General features: G+C 41.1%; 1 protein-coding gene across 4 annotated transcripts in view; it reads left to right on the top strand.

The window, feature by feature from the left end:
• Positions 1–404: 404 nt before the first annotated feature.
• ATF2 (activating transcription factor 2) overlaps positions 405–13,630 on the top strand; it is an 84,797-nt gene continuing 71,571 nt past the window's right edge. For all 4 annotated transcript variants that reach the window (XM_065413078.1, XM_065413079.1, XM_065413077.1 and 1 more), the window contains exons 1-3: positions 405–505; positions 1,185–1,356; positions 6,223–6,273. The gene's annotated coding sequence lies outside the window, so the exon portion shown is untranslated. The remainder of the gene's footprint in view (positions 506–1,184; positions 1,357–6,222; positions 6,274–13,630) is intronic.

Below are 13,630 nucleotides of genomic sequence, written 5' to 3'. Positions count from 1 at the left end.
TCATGGACCTGGACCCCATTGTGCTGCTAGGCGTTGCACACAGAACAAAATGATGGTCCCTGCCCCAAAGACGATGTAAATTAAATTACCACAAAAGAGTCAGGATGTCAGTTTTAAATTTCATCTAAAGTGCACTTTCTTCAACCATTCCCCCCCATTATTTTCAGTACCGACAATCGTTAACTAAACTAGTGACGGCGCTGAAGGTCCCCTTTCCACCCGCTTGACTTCGCGGGCTCTGCTTAGCTTACACCACCTACCAGCATCCTCCCCCTTCCATTGCCGGTAACTTGTTACTTATCACTTCCGGCCACACAGACACGCCAGGGCCCCATCTTCCAAGCCAATCAGCGCCCTGCTCTGTGCCTCCGCCAGCAGCACCCCCGTGGATCACGTGACCCCTTTGCCTCGGCCTTGGGGGGAATGTCAGTGAGTTATCGCGAGAAGGGACGGAAGCCTGTTGGGGACCTGGCCTTTAATGTGCGGTTCGACCCGTCTGCCCGGGGTGAGTTTGTAAACAGAGCGGGGCGAGGAGAGCCCGGCAGCGCCTCCGTGGCGTTGTAGTGGGGTTGGTGCGCGGTGGCGCCGTAGCGGGCGGGTGAAGGGGGCGGCGCGGCCTGGGCTAGGTGGGGGTGCCCGGGAGGCATTAACATGGCGTCGCCGCTCTCCACAGAGACCCCCGCCCCCACCCTGGCCTGTGGCCCCCGCTGCCCGTAGAGCCGCGGGGTTCGGGCCGGAGCCAGCGCGGAGTAGACCGTTACCCGCCCCCGAGGTAGGCTAGTCCCCGCGCCTGCCCCAGGGAGAGGCTCCAGAGCAGGGCGAGGCTCCTTTCCCGGAAGCGGGCTGCCCTGACAGGTACAGCAGGTTCCCACCCCGTCCCTGGGGGCGGGGGGGCTGAGGGGTGCAGCGAGGCCTGCCCCTCCCCCTGCTGCTGAGGGGGCCGAGCCAGCCTCTCTTCGCCTGTGTCTGCCCTTGGGAGGGCGGAGGGAGACGGAAGACCCCAGGTGCCCCTCAGCAGCTGCCAAGAGGGGAGGGCAGAGCTGTCCTGCCTAGAGGGGGCTGCGTGGCCTGTATCTGTTTCCGGCCTGGCCTGGGTTGTGGTGGTCTGCTTGGGCCCATCACCATTGTGACTGTGGTGAGTGGGAGCTGGACACTCTGTTGCCAATTGTGTGTTTTTTCTCTAGGGTCCTTTCAATAGCTAAAACCTCTGACCTACTTGTGGCCCACCAAGAAGACGTTTTATGTGAGGCAGCACTGGTGTCCAGACATTCAAAGCATGATGGTTATATTCTAGGGCTTGAAAATCTTCCCTGATGCGATCCTCTCTTGCCTCAGGATTAAGTTTGCTAATTGGAGGTAGGGACTTCATGTGCTGCCACCTCCCGCCACCTATTTAATTTACATTGCAACCTCTTGATTTCCCCCCACTTATAAAATAATTCTGGTCTTGCAAATAAAATCAGTTGGGATACTCCTATCTCACATGTATTCTGGTTGCCTTTTCTTCTCCCCCCTCCATCCGTCCCCCAACTAAATTGTTTGTTCTTTCCAAAAATAAATACATTTTGATCTCTTTCTTTGACCCCACAATTAATGGGTTTTGGGGTCCCCCCCTTTAACTAGTAAATTCTAGGCTGTCCGCTTCTCCAAATAAATGAAATCTGGGCGTTTTGTTTTCTCCCTTCCACCCTCCACCCCCTTTAGCAAAATCTTTGTTAAAATCTCCCTTATATCCAAGTCAGTGAATTTGGATTTCATTCCCTCTATTGCCCCAAGCTGTCTTTGAGTGCAAGAGTTTAGTAGAACTAAAACCAACAAAAATAGCCTCTTATGTGACTACTGAGAATATCCTCACTTACATTAGATATAAATTATCATGCTTTAGAGCAGTGGTTTTCAAGCCCGTGGTCCCCTGGGGGGGCGCAGACCATGTCTAAAATTTCCAAAGGGATCTGCACCTCCATTTGAAAGTTTTTAGGGGTCTGCAAATGAAAAAAAATGGTGAAAACTACTGCCTTAGAGTATAAGACAGCCACTAGCAAATGGGGTGAGGAAAAAAATCTCCTATGGGCAGGTTATTCCATAACTGTCAAATGCAGGATTTCTTGAACCTTTCTCTGAAGTATTGGTAGTGGCTATTATCAGAGGCCCCAATACGGCAAACACTTATGCATATGTTTAACTTTACTACTAGTAATAGCCCCATTGGTTTAAAACAAATGTTTGCAGAACTGGGGCTAGAGTGAGGATGTTGGATTAGGTAGAACACTGCTCTGATCTGGTAATTATAACATCTACTAAAACACCATTGTGAAAATAACACTTAGCATTTATATAGCATATTACAGATTCAAAGGGCCTCATTGCAATGTGTGACGTTAAAAAAAAAAAAAAAAAAAATACACTAAACTTTACTGGGGTTCCTTGTTACATTAAAGGTTATTGACAGAAATTTAAATGAATAATAATAAAAATGCATTTTTTGGAGGGTTGGGTGGGCAACTTACTTGTTTATTATCATTTTATATTTGGGTAGTTAAAGTTGTACATTAATATTTTGATCTTCATTGCACATTCAATATCTTTATCCTGATTTGGAGGTTAGTAAGCCTAATTTTGTTGGTATATCTGTATTCTTCTTGCTAGGAATTTTTGTAGCCATACAGATTCTGCCATATATCCTTTCTACTCAGAAATTTTGTCTTATTTGATTGCATTAAATCTTTTGGGTTCACTGCTGCTCCCACACCTGTATAACCTAATCTGTTTAGTTTTGTATAGGATATACCCAGATAATACTGTATTCCCTTAACTTTTGACAGTCAGCCGTGTTTCCGATGTGCCTATTATGTCATGGTCTTCTTCCATTTTTATCCATTCTAGTTTCTTTGGTATTTTTTTCTTTGTTTAAGCTTCTTGTCTGTAGATATTTAAGACCAAAAATAAAAGCTATGTGCCAATCTTTAACTCTTAGCTGACACACGTTGCTTTTCTGAAATTTTATCTGATCTCAACCTGGCGTGCCTCCAGTTTTAAAAAATGTTTATCAATTTCTCACTTAAAAAGAACCCAATGAAGACTTTCACAGTAACAAGCATAGTATGGTTCAGTATTATATAGTAATACTTACTGAAGTCATCAAGTGGCATGCATTCACTAGCTTATTTAACTGCATGATCTTATTACTGTTAGCCCTGTCCTCTCTTCAACCATACCTTGTTGCTTGTTACTCTCACTTGTTACATCTTGTCTTAAATTAGACTGTATGCTGTTATGAGCAGGAACTGCTTTCCTACACACATGTCCACCTAGCACAAAGGGTCCCTGCTCCTTCTTGGAGTTGTAGGATGTTACTGCAGTACATATAATAAATAAAAACAACTTTTTATAACACCAAATGTAGATTCTCCTGGTGTTAATGGGACACTGATAACCTACCAATCACACTTCTATCTGAAATAGCTTTACTGGTGTTACAAGAAGTACCTATGATACCTATGAAATCCTGGCCCTATCAATGTCAATGAGAGTTTTGCCATTGACTTGAGTAGGGGCAAGATTCATACTCAGTGACTTAGGGCACAGCTGCAGCTATGCCACTGTAGTGTAGGCTAAGTCTACATTTAAAATTCTACAGTGGCACAGCTGCATTGCTGTAGCACTTATTGCAGCATCTGGAGGGATTCTCGCATCACTGTGGGAGGGTAACTAAGGGTGGTAACTAAGTTGATCGAAGAATTCTTCCATCGACCTAGCACTGCTTACATGCAACTCTCAGGGATGTGGATTTTTCACACCCCTGAGAGACATAGCTAAGCTGATGTAGCTTTCCATTGCAGACCAGCCCATAGACACTTGCTACAGCGACAGAAGGGGTTTTTCCATTGCTGTAGTAAATCCACCCCATCAACAGACAGTAGCTAGGTGGATGGAAGAATAGTGGTGTTTATGCCAGTGCTTAATCACATCTTGCTGCAATGTAGCTTGGTCAACATAAATTTTAGATGTAGAATCAAAGAACCATAGGGTAGAAGGGACTGGAAGGGTCATCTAGTTTAACCCCTGCCAAGATGCAAGATTTGGTATGTCTAAACCACCCAAGACAGATGGCTATCCAGCCTCCTTTTGAAAACCTCCAGTGAAGGAGCTTCCATGACCTCCCTATGCAGTCTGTTCCATTGTCCCATTGTTCTTACAGTTAGGAAGTTTTGGCTTTGACTGAGTCCAAGAAGTATAGAACACCTCTGTCTGTAGGTAAATGCAGACAAGTTTCACAAAAGAGTGCTCAAAGTGGTCAATTCTATTATTTTGGTAAAGACACTTCTAAAGTCTACTGTTTTGTATAACAGAAATCTTACCAGTGAAACAGTTCTTCATGACAAAAACTCAAAAATGATTATTTGTATCAAATTAATAGCTATATGATAGTGTGAAACAATGTAGAAGTGAACCAGTTTTCTGGCTTTATTAATAAAGTTGAAACAGTAAAAATGACCTAGCATTATTGTAGTGACAGAAGATAAGAGTTTTCATTTTTGATTAATTGAATTTCCGTGAGAAATTTTGAGATTTAAGAACCCAGACAGGTGAATTCAGAAGATATCATAATTAACTTAGAAAATAATATTATACTGGAAATGTCTGAGAAACTAAAATTTTATTTTTGCCAAACTGTAAGTAACCTTTGTTTCCAGATTCAGCTAATTATGTAGTCTATCATAAGATGTTGTAGCAGCTTCAGTAACAGTAGAAACAGAAATGTTTAGAACGGTAATGTTTTTAAGGACATAAAATGCACTTTAGAAGAGAATATGAATGTATTTAAACTTATTTTTATATCCTGTCACCCAAACTCACATTTGCTTGCTTATTTGATCCTTCCCTATATTTGTATCAGTATTAGTAATTTGACTTTTTCATAATCCTATCAAAAAACCCCAACAAATAAAAAATTATCCCTTGCATATTGCCTGCAGTGTTTACCCTTCCATTTGCCTTTCACTCAGAAATTTCGCCTTTATTCCAGCTCTGTCTCTGTCTCACCAAAGTCATACTCTCCTTGTTCCTCTGCACACACCCCATTCCATAATTAGGTCTGCTGATTCTGTTGGGCTGTTTACTGGATCTTTCTGCATCAGGTCATTTGACAATCTGGACAAATGGGTTTCCTTCTGCTTTTTCGATTTGGTAGGCAAATGTGACCAATCACCAGCTTCAAACTTTTTTTTTCTTTCTGTCCAGTTGCACTCCTTCTGCATGGTCTCTCCGCTGCTTTCTTCTTGGAACCTCACGGAGCAGTTAGCCATTCAGATGGGTAGAAAATGCTGTGGCTGTTTGTGCTTAGATCTCTTCATGATGCTGCACTTGTTACATCCCCTCTTGCTCTTCCTCAAGATCCACTGGAGCAAGCCCAACTTTAAGTCTTCTTCCCGGGGCAAACAGAATGGCCTCTTACAGCAAGGCAAATAGTGGCAGCAGCAAAATAGGAGGCTCTGGCTCTCCTTGCCTTTAGGTAGTGAGTCCTCCACCCTCTGCACAGCTCCTGTCTGGTTAGTCAGTGTTAGGAGCTTAGGCTCCTCCTGGTTCCACTCCCATCTCAAATGAGACAGTGTGTACTGCAAATTCTCCTGAACTACATTCTGAGGGCCTCACTCCCTTTAGCACTGTCTTTTTTATGACAAGTGGTGCTTCAAAATGGAGCCCACCCTGCTCATTTGCAGTCCTACAGGCTTCAGTGACCAAGACCCCACTCTCCTTTGCAGGGACAGAACATTGCTCAGAAGATCCACTTGTGCAGGGACTCTGACACACCACAGAAATTGTCATTTAAGCATCCCTCCACCCTATACGAAAGCCTCGTGGCAGTACACTGGAGCACATCCTGTGCTAAGGAATGCACAGGAGCTGGCTTGGAAAGAGTATAGCTGGGTGGTAGAACAATTCTTGGAAGCCAGTAATAATTTCTCTGCCTAGTAAGTTTGAACATCAAATGAAAACCCTTTGGTCCAGACTTTCAAATACGTTGTCTCAGAAGGTTGACTTATAGTAGGGAAAATCTCATTTGTGTTTTAAACACCTGAACCCTTCCTTTTCACTTTTGTTTCAGATCCTATGGTGGTGGTATACAATAGGTCTATTAAAATGAGGCATTTACTCACTTCTTTGTGGAGGGTGGATTTTCCTGTAAATGTGAAGCAGTAAATATATTTCATTTTGTTTCAGCTTTCGGCTTGTGTTCTAGGAATCTGAGAGAAGCTGTTCCAGCCCCTCCAGGTCAGTGCAGCTGTGACTTCTTTTTTTTTTTTTTTTAAACTAAAAATTTTAATTTGTTTTATTTTTCATTATTTATTAAGTAGTTTAATTTGGGAGACTTTCCATCTACCAACTTCTATACTTAAGTGAAAGGTGTGACTTTCAAAAATGCTCAAAATCATCCCAGCTCTCCTCCCCTAGAAATAATGGTATAATTCCCATTAACTTCAGTGGGAACTAAGATTAGGCTAAATTGGAATGCTTTTTAAAGTCTCACCCAGAAAGTATAAAAGTGTAGCAACTGAGCTAGCATTTAGAACTCTGTTACCTATTTTGAGTTGCATTGTTTCTTTTTGGCTCTAGAAGAAGATACTGCTTTTAACTTTAGATAATTTTAATCCAGTAAACAAAAAAAAGTGAACCCTTCTCCTCTTCCTCTTTTGCCCCTTTACCCCATTCAAGCTAACATTTCCCCATGTTAAGGTTGGAAAATTAATACCTACACTTAAAGTAAATATTTTAAATAAACATACTTTCCTGTGTTCAGTTTTTTATTCTTATAGTCTGCACCACTGCTTATTTTATTGTCAATCACCTAAACAGATCTTTTATTACATTTGTATTCTTATCTGAAAAAGACATTGTACGAAAAGAAAAATCAAGAATTAAATAAATCAAACATGCCTTTTTTTATTTTTAAGTGACCATTCTTCCTTGCCTGCTCTGGCTTACCTGTCCAGTATTTATTTTAATTGTAGTACAATAAACATTTAAGGATACAGTTTAATGCCCCTTCAAATCCAAGAGGTCTGCATTAAACATTTTTTATTAAAAGAATCTAGGGTAATTTTTCTGTGTATATAAACAAAGTCATGAATTAATAACAGCAGTACAGACCAAGTGGGCTACGAGCAGTCATCAGTGCATATAGTATGTTTCACTACTGTTTAGGTAGCCTAATAGCTCAAAGAAATGTTCAGTTTCTGCATTTAAAAATAGTGTTTGCTTTTACATTTTCAGTGTATCATCATTCTCAGTTATGGGCTACCACTCATCCACCCTTAGTGGTGGAAAAGAAGAGAACAAGAGAGATGAATGGATTTTGATGTAATCTGCAAAAAACAAAATAATTAAAAATCTAAAATGTTAAAACTTCAAATACAGTATAGCAAGTACTCTAGCTAACGTCCACTCCACTTCCATTTGCATTCTTTTCTTTTTAAGAAGTTTTAAGTGAGATGCTTTGGGCTTGATGATTATGCTTTGCATTCACATAGAATGTCATTATATTATTTATTATTTGTATTACCGTAGTGCCTAGGAACCCTAGTTATGTCAAAATAACTTACTTTATAAACAATTCATCAAGATTTTTAGCCTTTTGCTTGCAGGACAGGTGTATGGAGCTTGTTCATTTGATACAGTGAAATTTGCCCTGTAGTTAAAAGGCCCAAGAAGACACACACTAGATCAACAATCATTGCTATAAGTTCTGTATGTTGTAAATCATTAATCATTTCAGCATTTCTTGTAGGTGAGATGCACTGTTGCCCTTCAGTCTGTGTTTAAAGTGTCACCTATATTGGTAATGAAAACCTGTCAGAGAAACAAGTTTAAAACAGTTTGCTTGGCCAGTGTGGATTCTGTATAAGCTATAAAAAAAAAAATTCTAGATTCAAAAGTGAAAAAATCTAGAGAAATGGTTTTTAAATGCTTACACTATTATGCCTTTCCATACCGATCAGACAAGCCATGTTATTCTGAACTGCCATTGTGGATAGGGCTTGAGTCTCATGCTAAATTATGTTGAATTCTGTAGGGAGGCATTCTATATGGGTACAGTAATTGACAGATGGGTAAATACTACTTTTAAACTCTTATTTTCTTAGTTACAATACTTTACTGTACACCTATTTAAATATGTGGCTATGGTCAGAGAAACAGGAAGACAAGTGTGGAAATCTTTTTCTTACAAGCCCAATCAATATCTAACCAAGAGCCAGTCTAATTTTTGGGAAATCATTATGCAAGTGGTATTGATCAAGGTCACCTGCTCTGGCTGCCTAACATGGACTTGGTTCTTTAGTTTACTTCTATCATGTGTATAAATAATACAAGGATCGCAGGGCTGTCTCACAAGTACCTATCAAGGAAACAACTTCCTTTTTCCCGTTTCCATTTGCTGTATCTTAAACAGATTATTTTGGTATCTGAAGGCCACCTATGTTGCTTCCATACATCTCTCCCCATGTAGGACTAACATCAAAGCATACACATGAAGGCCAGGGATGAGGCAATACGACATACCAGTAGACAGACAGGTAGAACTACATAAGCCAAATGCCTTAGGATAACATGGCTGAAAGAGGCATATGATTTCAAAGGATACAAAATGCAGCTTCTAAGATCATCTTCCTGGGTCCATTATCCTCCTCCTGTTTCACTGCATCAAAGTCAAGCTTCTTGTCCTCACCTTCCAGAACCTTCAGAATTCTGCCCTAGCTATGTGCTTTCGCTTGTCTCTCATCACATTAAACACAGCTTCTCTGTTCTGTTAACTATGCTAGTCTTGTTTAGCCATTTGTCACCTTCTTATATATGGATATATGCCTCCGCACCTCCTTCCATGCTGCCTCTTACATGTGGAACCTATTCTTTGAGCTGATCCCATAAGGCCACAGATTTCTCATCAAGTCCCAATTCTGCCCTGACACTTAAATCAGTTATTAATTATGACTCAGTTGAATGGCAGGTGAGAATCATTGGCACTTACATATATTTGCAGATTTTTTATTGTATAGTATGTACATCAAAATTGTGTATATTTGATTTCTGTATCCCTCTCCCTTTACCCATCATATCCCACTTGTAATCTTAGATTATGAACTCCTTGGAGCAGGGAGCATTACTATGTGTTTTTGTGCTGCTAGCATTAGGGGACAAAATCCTAGTAGAGGCCTTTGGGCACTATTATTATATAAATGTTCAATTACATTTTTAAAAATTACATTCAGAGAACTTTAAGGTTGCACTATCAAACACTCGGAAGTTTAGGAAATGCCAGAACTAAGATTGGTTGTGCAACCTTAATTCAGCCCCCTTGTGCATATTCATTATAATACCACCAGTGGACCAAATTCGATGATGAATCCTGAAGCATTTTGAGCATATGCTAAGAAGATTATAATACAGTCTTTAACTGTATGATCACATTTTTTTTCCCCACAGACCCTCAGCCTTATTCAAAGTACAGGATGACTGGTGCTCTGGAGATGAACCAAGGTTGTGGCGTGAATGAGGCTATTGTTTGTAGGATCCCTACCTCATTTGTTGCATAAGTTGGAAAGAGTGTAGTGAATGAAGCAGGGAACTGCAGGAAGAGAGAGAATGAATTTGTGGTTAAGGCAGCTGAATGCTACTCTGGGATTGGATTCTATCTCTGCTACTGCCACAGGATTCCTATGTGATGTGCAGCAACTCTCATAAGCCAGATTTTCCACAGGTGGTCATTACTTGTTTGTTCCTCATTGTTTGGTGTCTAACTTAACATTAGGGGCTTGATTTGCAAGTATTTTTTTTTTTTAAAGGCAAATTGAAAACACAGACATTTAATTGTTGAGCCAGATGGGTGGTCTGAAGGATTGGAAACTTTACCTCCACATCAGAGACCACTACCACTAGAGCTAACAAAAAGTAACTGGTAGCAATCATAGTAGTATGCTGTGATTCTCTTTGTGGAGCAGCCACTAGGTGGGATTGAGACACACTTTGAGTGGGTTTCAAAGATTTTTCCTGACTAGCAGAGGAATGTTGAGATTCAATAATCCTGCATTCTATTCCAGGATCAGGATGGGTATATGTTCTTGTGGTTTTCTTTACATCATACTCTTATTTCTGACTCTTGCATTTGAGTCTTGTTGCTTTCTCCTTCTCCATGGTGCCTGTGCTGGGCAACAGCAGGGGACCATTGAGATTGCAAGAGGGACAATCTGTCTCTTGTGTTCTGGCCCCTGGCAGCTGGGAAAAGCAATTGCAGGGAATGGCCTACTCAGCCCCCTGGGCTAGAGCATGTTCAGTGTAGTTAAAAACAGGAGCTGTGTAGGGGTGGAGTTTGCTTAGTACAGATGGACTATTTGGAGAATTTAGCTGCCAAGCTCTAGCAAGCTTCTATGGCACATGTGCAAATGGTGGTTTTTTTCAGAAGCTTCTTATCTTTAAGCCTAAAGATTGCAAAACTTGTCAAAATACAATTTTTCAGATGTCTGTCACTCATAAAACTACCTTATGCTGTGTCCTGCAATAAAATAATGTTAACAGAGGCCAGATTAGCTTTGACTTTTGTCCAGTGAATAGTTCACTTCAATAAAACTTATTTCTTTTCCTTTCAAAGCAGAGAGTCGAACCATTTAAATTTTGGTTCAGTTCGGGTTTAGCAATGTTTCCTAACTCTCTGGTTCAGACACTAACTTAGAAAACTTTGAACCTGTTTGAACTGGTTCAGATACATTTCCTGCAGATTGTCACACACTCTTATGCTTGCATTGTAACTCTTAGAAAAGGAATATTTATTATTGTATTCTTCAGGAACTTTCTCAATGGAATTTCATTCAAAATATTTTGTATGCAGAAATGAATCACATTTTCAAACTATGATCTGCGTTGTTGGATTAGGATAAATCACAAGTTACATAATACCAATATCCCATGTTATCAAGGACATACCTGATGGACTAGGTAGGAGCAGCCTCAGTTGGGGCTGGGAGTGATTAGCAATTGGGCCAGCAGTATGGCCAGAGCAATGTACTGTATTTAGTTGGCTCTGTGTGTTTAAGCCAATCACCTCAAAGACTTAATGCAACTCAAAACATTCCAACATTCTTGTAAGATTAAAAAAGAAAGATGAAGTTATGAAGTAATTTTTGAAATCAGTAATGCAAAAAAAAAAGGTAGCAAAGGAAAGCAGCAGGCCTATTAAACAAAAAATTCACCACCAGGGAACTGCAAACATTACAATCAAGCAATATGAAATAATTCTGTTATGAAAAAAACAAACAAACCTCCTTGACGTAGTGGACAGAGGGGAGAAGTTCTAGGCCCAGCCAGGGAGGTGAGGTGATAATGGGGTTTTTATTAGTCAGAAAAGAACTGATACAGCACCTCTCCCCTTTCAGCTAGAACTCCCTTCACTTCCTTCCTCCTTTCAGGCCCCTCAGAGTCCCTCCGTCCCTCCTTCAAGTAGTCTCCCATAGCATAACACAATAACTGAACCTGTGCAGGGTGACTATTGGAGTGGCAGCAGGAAGGAACTTCAGTGCCAGGGAAACAAAGCCAGGAACAGCCTGGAAGAACAGTGGAGCCTTACATTCTCAAGTCAAAACAAAGGTCCTGTGTTCCACACTCCTCCTGCCTCACCCACCATGTCTGAAGTCTTGAGTTATTGGCCTCTAGCACTCACCAGCAAGCAGGAGGAGATGGTGAGGGGAGGGAGGTGTTCTCTTCCATGGGGAGTCCTCTACCTGGGCATAATTAATCGAGAACTACCAATCCCAGAATACTTTTATCCCCCCTCCTCCTTCTCCTCTCATTTCCGGTTGCGTCTTGGGAAGTGCAGTCTGTGCTTCTCTCTCTGTAAGGTTGGCGCATCCTGAGAAGACACTCCCTACCACCTGATGATTGAACCTGTTACTTTGAACTGGTTTTTGGGTTTGATTCCCATTTGGGGTCAATATGAGTCAGAGGTTTTCAGTCTGGGGTCAGTTCTAGTTCACTCATAAAAACTTTTCTGAATCGGTTTTTGATTTCAGTTCAACTTGTTTCAAAGGGATTGACTTTTGATCAAAAATTAAATATAAAAAATAAAGGATCATTTCCCTCTCAACCCAATAGATTTAAATCAGATAATCACTCTATATGCTATTTTATATTGTCCTAATCCTGTACTAAAAGGGAGAATAGGCTGGGGTCTGCATCTCTTTCACTCCTCCACCCCTCCCCCACCAGTAGGGGGATGTACTGTTTTTACCCTCCCTCCGTGGCTGGGAGGGGGACATGCTGTACACACCCACACAAACCCCTGTAGGGATGGGGACAAGCTTGCAAACTCAGCTGCTGGTTCTGGAGCCCAAACTGCGCTTTAAGAGTGTCCGTAACTCTGAAATTTTTGTAAACCTCCATTCCTGAGGTGTCCGTAACTCTCAGGTTCTACTGTATTTGGAACAAGCTAGATCTGCTAGAGGCACTCTGATACTGTACTATTTCGTCTGGTATGGAGTTAGCTTGCCCCTTTGAAGATCAGCAACAAGGTATACTGTCATGGTAGACAGATAGAGGCAGTTGTGCCCTTTCTAATTCTTTATCATGATTGTCTTCAGACTTTTGGAAATCCTAAAGGCTACAAAGCTGCTTCAACCATCTCCAATATAGGAGTTGTCCACCAGTGCCCCTTGGAGAGAGATCCAGCAACGTTTAGTTAATTAATGTCAAGGCCTAACTGAGACTAGCCCATGTTTAGATTTGAAACTGAACCAAGAAAAAAAAATTCGGAATGGAGTACAGCAGAACTGGGATGACGTTCTCTCTGGGAAGACTTTCAAGCATCCATTGAAAAATTCAAGATGACTACATATTCCAATATCCTCTTAACAATGCTATCTATAGTGTAGCCTGGAGTTTAGACAAATTCATTTTTGTGCCATGGCACTTGCCTGTGTTCCTGTAAATCTTTACAAAAATGATGATGATAGTACATATCAACAGCCTGCTTAACAGTTCAACAAATACTGAATGCCTTCGGAAACCTGGGACAGGTCATGAACTCTTTGAAGGGAATAGCAGAACAATTTCAGTCCGTGGTTTGTCTTGGCATTCACACTCTGATATGTCAACCTGTCCCTCAGCAGCCAAAGTCAGAGATTCTTAAGTGTCTCTTCTTGGAATAATCTCCTCTTTGCTCCTGATCTGAGGTAGTCAAAGTCCTTTACTGTTGAACGTGTATGTAATAGAATCAACACCTTGGAACCTCTTGCACTATATCTTTGCTGCTTCTGCAGTTAAGTGCTTATGGCTAGTATCACTAGCTCTCCTTTATTATGTGTGTAGTAGCCAAAAGATCTATCCAGTGGTTATGAGACAAATTTAGTAAAGGGGAGTGGGATCTCTACCCTTTTGGAACAAGTCTCTCAGCAGTGGATATCAATGACATACATCAGTGTTGAAGGCCAGTTTAATGGATCTATCTGAGAACAGTTGAGCTGTCTCATGTCTAAAGGTTAGTGATGTATTAGAGAGAATATACATCCAGTGAAAATTTAGGCATTTCCAAAGGTCTCATGACCTTCAGCTTCCAAACTGTTGAAGGAGAAGCAGATTTGATCTGTGC

This window comes from Emys orbicularis, chromosome 11, assembly GCF_028017835.1.
Source record: "Emys orbicularis isolate rEmyOrb1 chromosome 11, rEmyOrb1.hap1, whole genome shotgun sequence".
Classification (NCBI taxonomy): domain Eukaryota; kingdom Metazoa; phylum Chordata; order Testudines; family Emydidae; genus Emys; species Emys orbicularis.
This window is presented reverse-complemented; position numbering and strand designations above follow the sequence as displayed.